Source organism: Scyliorhinus torazame, chromosome 14, assembly GCF_047496885.1.
Source record: "Scyliorhinus torazame isolate Kashiwa2021f chromosome 14, sScyTor2.1, whole genome shotgun sequence".
NCBI lineage: Eukaryota > Metazoa > Chordata > Chondrichthyes > Carcharhiniformes > Scyliorhinidae > Scyliorhinus > Scyliorhinus torazame.
The window spans coordinates 130,475,176-130,487,794 of NC_092720.1; positions in this window are offsets into that span (position 1 = coordinate 130,475,176).

Here is a 12,619-nt window from a genome sequence, read left to right on the forward strand (position 1 = left end):
TGTTCTGGGGAAATGGGCCATTAGAATGTAACCGAGCAGGGGTTTCGATCGTGTCTAGCTAGCTGGGTTGCAAATACACACACAAGCTCTGAGTCTGTCTGAGTCCTGGGTTGGCCATAATTCCCATGGTCCTTTGCAGGTGGCCATCTGAGATGGCTACACTAGCACTGGAGCTGCGTGGACAAAATCGATTCCAATTAGAAATGGTACGGGATTCGCCGGGTCTGTGATTGGCACTCGGGAGGCTGACAATCTGCAATCGCATATACACATTACAATCCCCGCACACACTCATCCCAGCCAACTGGATGGCACTGGTTGCGCTGGAGTGTGCCATGGGTAGGTTGGGGCCAGAGGGCACTTAAGGGGATGCCCTAATATGAACTGTGGCCCTAAGTTCACAGTGGGCAGTCAGTGGCTTGCCCAGCTACATATCTGCCTTGCAGGCCGTGGCAATGGTGCTCTATGCCCCGCCCACCCTGACCCCACAGCCCACCTCCTGGCTACACCCCCACTACTCCCCCGGCCCTGAGATGCCCCCGAACCAGCGGCACAACTGTCAGCAAACTATGGCGATGTTAGACACTTTCTGTGCCCCCTCTCGCTTCCTCATCAGCCACGAGGCTGGTTTCACGATTTTTAAAAGCACAAGTGAACCTCGCCATCAAGAATTCGGCCCATCGGAGGCGGAGAATCGTGGAGGCCCCAGAGAATACTGGGCCGGGTCCGCTAATGATATGCAAATGGTGTTTACTGCACGTGCGTTCTGGAACGCATTGACACTGCTGTTGAGGTGACAGAGAATTGCGATTTGGCGTGAAATTGGCTGCCACCGGCGATTTCGGAGTCAGAACTGATTATCCGCCCAATCACTTTTCGCGAGTCCGGCCTCGGCTGACGGAGAATCCCACCTATGAGCTAGGAGCAGGAGCAGGCCACTCTGCCCTTCGAGCCTTCTCTGCTATTCAATGAGATCATGGTTGATCTGATTCTAACATCACCTCCACATTCCTGTCTATCCCCGATAACCTTTCATCTTCTTGTTTATCAAGCATCAATCTAGCTCTGCCTTGAAAATAACAATAATAAGCTTTATTGTCACAAGTCGGCTTAAATTAACGCTGCAATGAAGTTACTGTGGAAAGCTCCTCGTCGCCACATTCCAGCGCCTGTTCGGGTATACGGAGGGAGAATTCAGAATGCCCAATTCATGTCTTTCAGGACATGACTCCAAGGGAGGAAACCGGAGCACCCGGAGGAAACCCACGCAGACGCAGGGAGAACGTACAGACTCTGCACAGACAGTGACCCAAGCCAGGAATCGAACCTGGGACTCTGGCACTGTGAAGCAATTGTGTAACCACCGTGCTACCGTGCTGTATTCTCCCTTCTGGCTTTTGGAACCATTCTGAATGTTTTGGTGCTTTCCATACTTGCTTAAAGCTTCAGTAGTCTGCAGGAAATGGTCAGACTGTTGGTGAATTATTTTTACTTGGTGACATAATGGCTTGTACTAAACCAAGTTACTTCCAGCCATGGGTGGCTTAGTAAGGCCTTCATGTTGGAATTGAGTATGACTGAGCATTTGAGCAGAGGCCACACTTAGCAGGACAAGCTGTTGTAAGAGGGAGAAGAAGGGGAGGGAAAAGGGTTCTCTGCAGGAGGTTGTATCCGTGGACAGTGTTTAGGAAGTGTGATAACTTGAGGCAAGAGCGGGTTTGTTGCAAACATACGTAAACTTTACTGGGACCACTCATTGAGATATTTACCGGCTTGTCGCCATCTTACTACCCAAAGCACTGCTCAGGCACTGCCCACTGATTAGCAGGAGCGGGGCAACCACTCCCATTGCCACTTTACCTCCTGTCTTACGTTCCTTCTACAAACTATCAGGAGTATCAGGATCAACAGCTGCAGGGCCACCACACACCTCATAGGTTGATAGCGAAACATCAATCACCAGTTGACGCTGCATTTGTTGGGAAGTTTCTCTTGCTTGGATGTGATCCACACGTCTGCTTTGTCCTCAACTTGAAGTCAAGGTGACAATGGGCCAGCTTCTGAAATGATGGCTCCTGGAGTCCAGCCTGGTCCACTTCTAAAGTTAGGCACATACACGGGTCACCCACTTTGAGCATATGTTCCCCGCTCTGCATGTCACGATTTACTTTCTGATCACTTTGTTTCTGTCTCAACTTTTGCTCCAAATTTGGAAATAGCAAATCCAAACGTGTGCTGAAGCGACGTTTCATCAGCAGCTCTGACGGCGTGGAGTCTGTGGTGTTGCGCGGTAACTCGGGAGGAATCTGGAAAGACGAGCCTCCAAAGTCCCTCCAGACAACTTCTTCATGGCGGCTTTAAAGGCCTGGGCAACTTTTCAGCGGGATGATTAGACGAAGGATGCCAGGGGGACAGACATGTCGTTCAGGTCTGTGAACCTCTGAAATTCTGTCGGCGGGAATCTCTGTCCCGCCAGGCCCGTTGTCCGGTGCGGCGCACTCCTGCTGGTAGCAGGATTCTCCGTTCCCACAGCAGGCCAATGGGGTTTCCCATTGGTGCCACCCACGCCATTGGGAAACCCGCGGGCGTGGGTGCACTGCCCATCCCGCAGTGTGTTGGTGAAAGCTGTTCCATTTTCAGCCACAATGATCTGAGGCAACCCGTGTACACTAAAGGAGTCATGATGTGGAGATGCCGGCATTGGACTGGGGTGAGCACAGTACGAAGTCTTACAACACCAGGTTAAAGTCCAACAGGTTTGTTTCGATGTCACTAGCTTTCGGAGCGCTGCTCCTTCCTCAGGTGAATGAAGAGGTCTGTTCCAGGAACACATATATAGACAAATTCAAAGATGCCAAACAATGCTTGGAATGCGAGCATTAGCAGGTGATTAAATCTTTACAGATCCAGAGATGGGGTGACCCCAGGTTAAAGAGGTGTGAATTGTACCAAGCCAGGACAGTTGGTAGGATTTCGCAGGCCAGATGGTGGGGGATGAATGTAATGCGACATGAATCCCAGGTCCCGGTTGAGGCCGCACTCATGTGTGCGGAACTTGGCTATAAGTTTCTGCTCGGCGATTCTGCGTTGTCGCACTAAAGGAGTGACACAGCTTTGCAGCTGAAGTTGGCATCTTTCCCTAAGAGTCATTCAGCCACTGAATGTGTGTTGATGTGTAACAGGAACATGTGCCTGGAACCAATCCCACATAGTCAATCCACAGACTTACTGCTGGGCCATTCCCATTGGTGAAGAGGAACGGAAGGAGGTTGCTTCTGGTGCTGTTGGCAAAGGGACCAGTATTTAAAAATTTCCTTGGGACGTATTGTGCGATATGTAGGCGGGAGGTCACGCTTTTAGGAGCGATTGAGACCCGATTGTTTTTAGAAATTTCACCCGTATTTTTGAAGGTTACTCACCAGGGAATTGCAGACACCAGTAGAATAGGCTTCCCCGTGCCAAACCCATGCCCAAACACAAAGGAAGAGACTACAGGAAGCCTGAAATTGCCCTGATCAGGACGGACTCGGGAGCATCGTGGAATGCCTCGGTACCAAAGGTGGCGACCGCAGAGCAACAGTCAGCAGCAGCCCCGATCACGCTTTCCGATGTGCTGGCCGAAGAATTCAGTAAGCAATCAACTTACGCTTCGAGAAGCTGTGGAAGCTGATCTCCGACAAAATATGTAAATCAATGGAGGAGAGGCGCTGGGACTGGTCCGGGCGCAGCTCGACAAAACCATTGGATTGGTGAAAAAAGTGGTGAAAGGTGTCAAGGAACTGCTTACGAGACACGAGGACCAGCTTGCTTCGCTCAAGGCCGAGATTGCAGTGGTGACCGGTGAAACTTAAAGGTTGAAAGCGAAGGTTAATGACCTTGAAAATGGGTGACGAAGGCAGAAGCTCCGAGTTGTGGGATTGCCGTAGGGAATGGAGTATCTGAGCCCCACCGAGTATTTATCACCGATGATTTGGAAGATGGTGGACGACAGTGGTCTCTCTCTCTCTCCCCCCCCCTCCGCCGCCGCCCCCAATACCAACTGGTTTGGCGAGCTTAGCGACTGGGTTGGGGAGGGGGCTGAAACTGCAGGTCTGGTTCCAGTTCGGGGATTTTGGGGGGAAATAGGAGTTGGGGGGGGTGGGGGGTGGGAGGGGGAGGGATTAGCTGGCTGATGGTTGTTCTAGAACATTCTTTGAGTTTCTCTGCGGTTGGGAATGGCTGTCATCTTGGGAGTCCTTTGATCAATACGTCTTTAAGGTTTATATTGTTTGTGATATTTCACAAGATGGCACCGGAGTGTGGCGAATCTCTCCCTAACAGATCCCCTTTTTACTTATCATTTTACAATCGTTATTATGTATTTTCTTTTATTTCCTTTTCTTTTCATGTACTTAATGATCTGTTGAGCTGCTCGCAGAAAAATACTTTTCGCTGTACCTTGGTGCACGTGACAATAAAGAAAATCCAAATCCAAATCCTGGTGGTGGAAATGGCTGGTTCTGGAAGGAGGGGGGGTGGGAAACTCCTGATTTGACTGGTCACCTGGAAGGTAAGGGGAATGGGTGGCCCAGTGAAGAGAGCAAGAGTCTTTTCCCATCTAAAGAAATTTAACGCTGATGTGGCCTGGTTGGGTGACCTTATGGACTTTTTATACCTGGAAAAGGTCAAGTACACCATCAGGGGGTAGGTAGAGGGATTCTACTTGAGGTGGAAGCCATTTCAAGAGATAATTACTATCAGCTGTTGTGTGGGAGGGTTTATTGGTGGGGTTAGAGGGGATACACAGCGGGGAGAGGTTTAGATGTAGCTTTTGTTGTGTAATTTTCTGTTCTTCTGATTTCATATGTTGCTAATGCGACAATTGCACCATGTTTGAATAATTTTCATAGTTGTTGCATTGTACTTTAGTTCGTGTTTGTTAAGTATGAAACTTTCAATAAAATATTATTTTAAAAAACCATGGAATCAATGTCACTGTCTGACACTGGCCACCAGAAATAACTATGTGACAACATCTTCATCCTTGCCGTGCCTGGGTGTGAGTTATGAAGCTCTGTCTCGGCAGACGGCTATTTTTAAAGTTTCAATTTGCCTGCTCTGTGGCAATGCATTCTTTTATTTAACTTTTAAAACCATGTCCTGGTGTAAAACAATTTGTTGGTGTTCAGGAGAATTCCTTGTTCAGTTTTTTTATAAAGCTGCAAGGATTTTTCTTCTTTTCTCTATTTCCCCGCACTTTATTGAAATCCTCTTCAAGCCTGCAAACGTTTCAAAGCTTTTTTGCTGTTATTTGAACTGCATAGTAATCACAGCAAAGCGCGCAGCATCGGTTAGATTTATCCTCGTCTCCAGTGTGATCACGGACAGGAGCAGATTTGTTTAAAACAAACATAATCTTTATTGGGAACACACATTCAGATACTTACCGGCTCGTCGCCATCTTTGCTACCCAAAACACCGCCCGGGCTAACCCATCGGTTGATTGGCAAGAGGGAGGGGCAACCACTCCCAGTACCACAATGCATGATATGTCTGTGTTTCACTAAAGAGGTTGCCCCTGATCAAAGTGTATCTTATCTTTTTTCCAAAAAACAGAATGATCGAATCATCATAAGCATAAAAAGTGTCTGTCGCAGGAGTGCGAGGGAATTGTGCAAAATACCGATGGTAGAGTTTGCCACTCAAGAATTGCGGAGAAGGTTTACTCGACTAGTACCAGGAATGGGTGGGTTGCCTTTTGAGCAAAGGTTGGACAGGCTAGGGCTGTACACGCTTGAGTTTAGGAGAGTAAAAAGGGATTTTTTTTTGCAATGCTTTAATTATTCCTTCTGTAGCCACAGTGTCAGCCTGTCTTTTAAACCAAGGTTTTGAAAAAGACTACTGCAGCAGTCACATACACACCCTAACCCAAGCTCCAACGCTCTATGGTAGGGTCCCTGCCCCCCCCCCCCCCACTGCAGCCCCCCAACACCCACGCAGAGCACCCCTGGCTCAATCGCTAGCTTGGCACCTTGGCAGTGCCAACCTGGCACCCTGGCAGTGCTGATCTGGCATCCTGGAAGTGCCCCAGCCAGCTGACAGTGCCACCTGGGCACTTTGACAGTGCCACCTGGGTACTTTGGGCACTGGGGGGTTATACTTACCTCTGGCCCCGGAGGATTTCCATGAATTGCCTCACCTCTGGCCTAACTAACCTGCTGTAAACCTCGTCGATGTGACATCATGATGGTGAGGTATGAACACTTGTGACAGGAGGGGCGCTAACAATATTTAAGTTGATGCAAATGCATTTAAATGTGGTTCATGCCCTTTTTGGGACGTTTCCCTCTCCTCGCGGGATGTTCTGCCCACCACACCGATTCCGCAAACAGCTTGTGCGGGCTCAAAATTGCTTGCTGTGCCTTTGTTAATGGATGTGGGATTAAGTACGGCTGCACGTTCGAAGAGCTGGCACAGGCCCAACAGGCTGGAAGTCCTCCTTCCGTAAGTATGCGTGATTCTATGTTAAAGTCATTCCCGTCAGTGAGTTTTTTTTAACTCTTTAATAAATTTCTAATGCACCACAATTTATTGACTTGTCAGCAGAAAGCACTCATTAAAACTTGTAGGGAGCATTACTCTGATTAATTCCTCTTATAGAAAGCAGGTTCATTGGCTGTAATATTAGAAGGTCACCTGGACATGTCCGCATGACTAATTTATTAATTTATTTTGGTTTTGCAATTTCTTCCTATTTATTCCTTCAATTGTGTCACATAATCATTACTCTGCAATTGACCTGATTTCCTCCCCATGGTTTGTCACTGTTGGCATGATCCAACCCCACAAAGAACAAAGAACAATACAGCACAGGAGCAGGCCCTTCGGCCCTCCAAGCCTGCGCCGATCATGTGTCCTATCTAGACCAACCGCTTCTGTCCTTTAATACCCCATCTGTTCATACGAAAGAGTGGGGTCCTGGGTCACTCAGCAAGTAATGCAATGAGAAAGAGCAGACTCTAGTTATCTGTTTTCTGATCTGTTCCTGTTGTCTTAAATATTACCCAATGTGAAAGGCATTGCCACATATCCATGCTTTGTTAACTCTAGACCTAACAATTCTAACACACTCTTGGTTGCCCTGCCACAAACTAGTGAACTAGACATCATCCAAAGCTCTGTCTTATCTGACACCTTATCATCCCCGTGCTCATTGACATATATCGGTTCTTTGTCCAGCAACGCGTTGATTTTGAAATTATCATCCCTGTTTTCAAAACCCTGCAGGGTCCTGTCCCTCCCTACCGGTGCAATCTCCTCCAGCCCCACAACCCTGTGAGTTATCTGTACTCTTTTAATTCTGGCCTCTTGAACACCTCCAATATTAGTCACTCCATCATTTGTGGCTGTGCCTTCAGTTGCCTAGAATCGAAGCTTTGAAATTCCCTCCCTAAACCTCTCTGTCTCTCCAGCACACTTTCCTCCTTTAAGACACTCATTAAAACCGAAGCCTTTGACCAAACTCTGCCCTTATCTCTCATTAGGAGGTTTGGTGTCAAATGTTGCTTCACAATGCTACTCTGAAGAGCCTTAGGAGGTTTTAGTACGCTAAAGGCATGAGACAAGAATAGGCACGAGTAATCAAGCTGAGTCAGCATGGCAACATGAAGGGGAAAGCATACCTGACAAATTTATTAGAATTCTTTAAGGTGGTGTTGCTCTCTTTGGTCGGCTCTGAATATGGCGGTCAATATGGTCGCCTTCTTTAATCCTAATTATGTTTGCTCTAGAGTCGGCAGGTATCTTCCGATACCGCCACAAGGTTCAAATCCGAATACTGATCAAAGAGCCAATACACCAGTTAGTTAGTTCAAAGTCAATACTATTTATTTACACACAGTAATATCTACTCAGGCACAAAATGCTACAGACTAAACTATCACTACTGCTAAAGCCTATACTTGGCTTCGGGCACCCACTCAGTCAGAGGAACAATGGCCGTTGTTTGGTTCTGAGGCTGCTGGGGTCGAAGTGGTAGAGGGGAAACAGCTAAGGTCGTCCGTCTGGTAGCGAGCGTTGACCTTGGACTTACTTGCTTCTGGTGCAGCTGGTGGACGGGTCTCTTCGCTGTGAGAGCCAAGTCCAAGAGAGCGATTCTCTCTTGGGGCCTTCTTCTTATACCTGAAGGGAGCTTTGTGCGCTTTTGGGCTGGCCTTGAACTTGGCCCCAATCAATTGGGCCGTTTCTTGATCATCTGCATTGATCCTGACCAATAAAGGGGTGGGTGCCCTGATGGCTGGGCGTGTCCTAGGTGGCCGTTGGCCTGCTTTGTTTTCTGCTTTCGGTTTGGGGAACTGGCGCCGCGAGGTCTGGAGCCAGATCGGTTACTTAAGTATCTCCCTTTGTTCCCGGAGATGGGCCATCCATATGCTTATGGGCCTACAGTTTCAGTCTTGTCTGGGAGCTACGGCTCCAATATGCAGACAGGCTCTGCTTGCTTTCTTAACATTGTCCATTTTTCCCTGCAATCTTTGCAAATGTCCATTTTGTATTCTGGAAGTGGCCATCCCCGATGGCTACAGTGGCAATGAACAGGATAGTTAAAGGGGAACCAGTAGATGTAATATACTTGGATTACCAAAAAAGTGTTTGATAATATGCCGCACAAAAGGCTACTTCATAAGCTAAGAACCCAAGCTGTTGGATATAGTATATTAACATGGACAGAGGATTAGCTAACTGATAGAAGACAGGAAGTTGGAATAAGAGGGACAATTCAGGATGGCAACCTGTAACTAGTGGAGTGCCACAGGGACAAGTGCTGGGTCCACAATTACTCACAATATATATTTATGACTTGGACGAGGGAAGTGAATGTCCGATTATGGATGACACAAAAAAAGAATCTACAGAGGAATATAGACTGGTGAGTGGGCAAAAGCTTGGCAGATGGAATATAATGTAGGAAAATATGAAGTTATGCACTTTGGTAGGAAGCATAAAGGAGCTGAATATTATTTAAATGGAGAAAGACTGCAGAGAGCTGCAGCATCGAGGGATTTGGGGTCCTCATGCATAAATCACAAAATACGAGCATGAAAGTTCAGCAAGTAATTATGAAGGCAAATGGAATGTTGACCTGTATTACAAAGTGAATGGATATAAAAATAAGGAAGTCTTGCTAAAACTATGCAAAGTACTAGCTAGACCACACCTGAAATACTGTGAACAGTTCTGGTCCCCTTATCTAAGGAAAGATATACTGGCTATAGAGGCAGTCCAGAGAAGGTTCGCTAGGTTGATCCCGGGTATTGAGGAATTTTCTCATGAGGAGAGGTTAAGTCGATTGGGTCTGAACGCATTAGAGCTTTGAAGAATGAGAGGCAACCGTATTGAGACATATGGGATTCTCAGAGGGCTTGAGAAGATAGATGGTGAAAGGATGTTTCTCTTTGTGGGAGAGTTGAGAACCAGAGGGCATAATCTCAGAGTTAGGGGTCAACCATTTAAGACAGAGATTCTCTCAGCCTGCCACAAGTCCCGAAAGACGGGCTGTTAAATAATTTGGACATTCTGAATTCTCCCTCTGTGTACCAAAACAGCCACCGGAATGTGGCGACTAGGGGATTTCCACAGTAACTTCACTGCAGTGTCAATGTAAGCATACCTGTGACAATAATAAAAATTATTATTATTAAGATTATTATTAGTAAATCTGTGAAACTCTAACGCACAAGGCTTTAGCGACAGGGCCGTTCAGTATGTTTAAAACTGTGATAGACAGATTTTTAATCAGTAAGGGAATCAAGTTATGGGGAGAAGGCATGAAAGTGGAGTTGGGGGTTATTATATCAGAGCAGTCATGATCTCATTGAATGGATGAGCAGACTTGATGGGCCGAATGTCCTACTTCTGCTCTGACATCTTATGGTCTTTTACGATCTAAGGTGAAGTTGTTGTTATCAGCTCTTTGTTTTTCAATCTGGAAATCACTGCCAGCTGTTTATTATTCACTCTTTATGTAAATCACTGATAGCTGTTTAATATGCACACTATATGTAAATCGCTGCCTGTTGTTGTTTAATATGCACACTGTATGGAAATCACTGCCAGCTGTTTCATATGCACACTGTATGTAAATCATGCCGGTTGTTTAATATGCACACTGTATGTAACTCGCTGTTAGTTTTTTTAACATGCACACTGTTTGTTAATCACTGCCAGCTGTTTAATATGCACACTATAGATAAATCACTGCCTGCTGTTTAATATGCATACTGTAGGTAAATCACTGCTAGTTTTTTAACATGTACACTGTGTGTTAATCACTGCAAGCCGTTTGTATGCACACTGTATGCATATCTGCCAGCTGTTTAATACGCATACGGTATATAAATCACTGCCAGCAGTTTAATATGCACACTGCCACCACATACCTTCCACAAGAGCTGACATCTGCCATCGGCTCCCAGGATCATCCAGCAGCAGCCGCCGACCGAGGAAGCGAGGGAAACGCGGCGGTCTGCAGGTTAGACTGAAGCAACGCGGTTTCAAGACCCCTCTCCCCAGCATACTCCTGGCAAACGTCCAAGCGATCGAAAACAAGCTGGATGAACTTAACGCCAGACTTACCTCTCAGAGGGAAGTAAGAGACTGCTGTGTGCTCTGTTTCACAGAGAAATGGCTCACCCCCGCCTCACCGGACTGTGCCATACAACCTGAAGGCTTCTCAATTCACCGGGTGGACCGCACAGCATCATCAGGCAAAGCGAAGGGTGGAGGGGTTTGCCTCCTCATCAACTCCTCCTGGTGCTTGGATGTGGCGACTCTGGCGACCTACTGCTCCCCAGACCTGGAATACCTGACCGTGAAGTGCCACCCATATTATCTTCCACGTGAGTTCACTTCAGCCATTATCACAGCGGTCTACATCCCACCCCAGGCAGAAGTGAGGAAGGCGCTGGACGAACTATACACAGTAATAAACAACTACGAAACAGAACACTCGGAGGCCTTGTTCATCGTGGCCGGAGACTTCAACAAGGCCAACCTCAAGAGTGTACTGCCAAAATTCCACCAGCACATCTCCTGTCCCACCAGGGGCGACAACACTCTTGACCACTGCTACTCAAAAATCAAGGGCGCCTACCGTTCCATCCCCCGACTGCACTTTGGGAAATCATACCATAAGACGGTACTCTTTCTCCCGGCATACAAGCAGAAACTCAAGCAGGAGACTCCAGCTAAAAAGGTTGTGCAGTGCTGGTCCGAGGAGACAGAAGAGCTCTTACGTGACTGCTTAGAGACAGTGGACTGGTCCATATTTAAGAACTCAGCAACCAACTTCAATGAGTATGCCACCACCGTCACAGACTTCATCAGCAAATGTGTGGATGCCTGCGTGCCAAAGAAAGCAGTACGTGCGTTCCCCAACCAGAAAACATGGCTCAATCGCGAGATTGACTCCCTACTGAAGGACAGATCTGAGGCGTTCAAGGCAGACGACCCTAACCTATACAAGAAATCCAGGTACGACCTCCGCAAAGCCATCCGAGTTGCCAAGAGAGAATATCAAACCACAGACAGACTCTCGGCGGTTGTGGCAAGGACTAAACAACATAACGGGCTACAAAGCGAAGCCGAACAGTATCTCTGGCAGCAGCGCACCCCTCCCCAATGAACTCAATGCATTCTATGCTCGGTTCGAGAAGGTAATGATCTCATAGTTCGGGATCCTCTTGGAAGGAGCGACCACAATATGGTGGAATTTAAAATACAGTTGCAGGATGACAAGGTAAAATCAAACACTAGTGTTTTGTGTTTAAACAAAGGCGATTACAATGGGATGAGAGCAGAACTAGCTAAGGTAGACTGGGAGCAAAGACTTCATGGTGAAGCAGTTGAGGAACAGTGGAGAACCTTCTGAGCGATCTTTCACAGTGTTCAGAAAAGGTTCATACCGACAAAAAAGAAAGACGGTAGAAAGGGGAAAAATCGACCGTGGATATCTAAGGAGGTGAGGGAGAGTATCAAATTGAAGGAAAAAACATACTAAGTGGCAAAAAATTAGTGGGAGACTAGAGGACTGGGAAGTCTTTAGGGGACAACAGAAAGCTACTAAAAAAGCCATAAAGAAGAGTAAGGTAGACTATGAAAGTAAACTGGCTCAGAACATAAAAGCAGATAGTAAAAGCTTCTACAAATATGTAAGACAAAAAAGAGAGGCTAAGGTAAATATTGGTCCTTTGGAAGATGAGAAGGGAGATTTAATAATAGGAGACGGGGAAATGGCTGGGGAGCTGAACAGGTTTATTGGGTCAGTCTTCACAGTGGAGGACACAAATAACATGCCAGTGACTGATGGAAATAAAGATATGATAGGAGAGGACCTTGAGATGATTGTAATCACTAAGGAGGCAGTATTGGGCAAGCTAATGGGGCTAAAGGTAGACAAGTCTCCTGGCCCTGATGGGATGCATCCCAGAGTGTTAAAAGAGATGGCTAGGGAAATTGTAAACGTACTAGTGATAATTTACCAAAATACACTAGACTCTGGGGTGGTCCCAGAGGATTGGAAAGTAGCAAACGTGACACCACTGTTTAAAAAAGGAGGTCGGCAGAAAGCGGGTAATTATAGGCC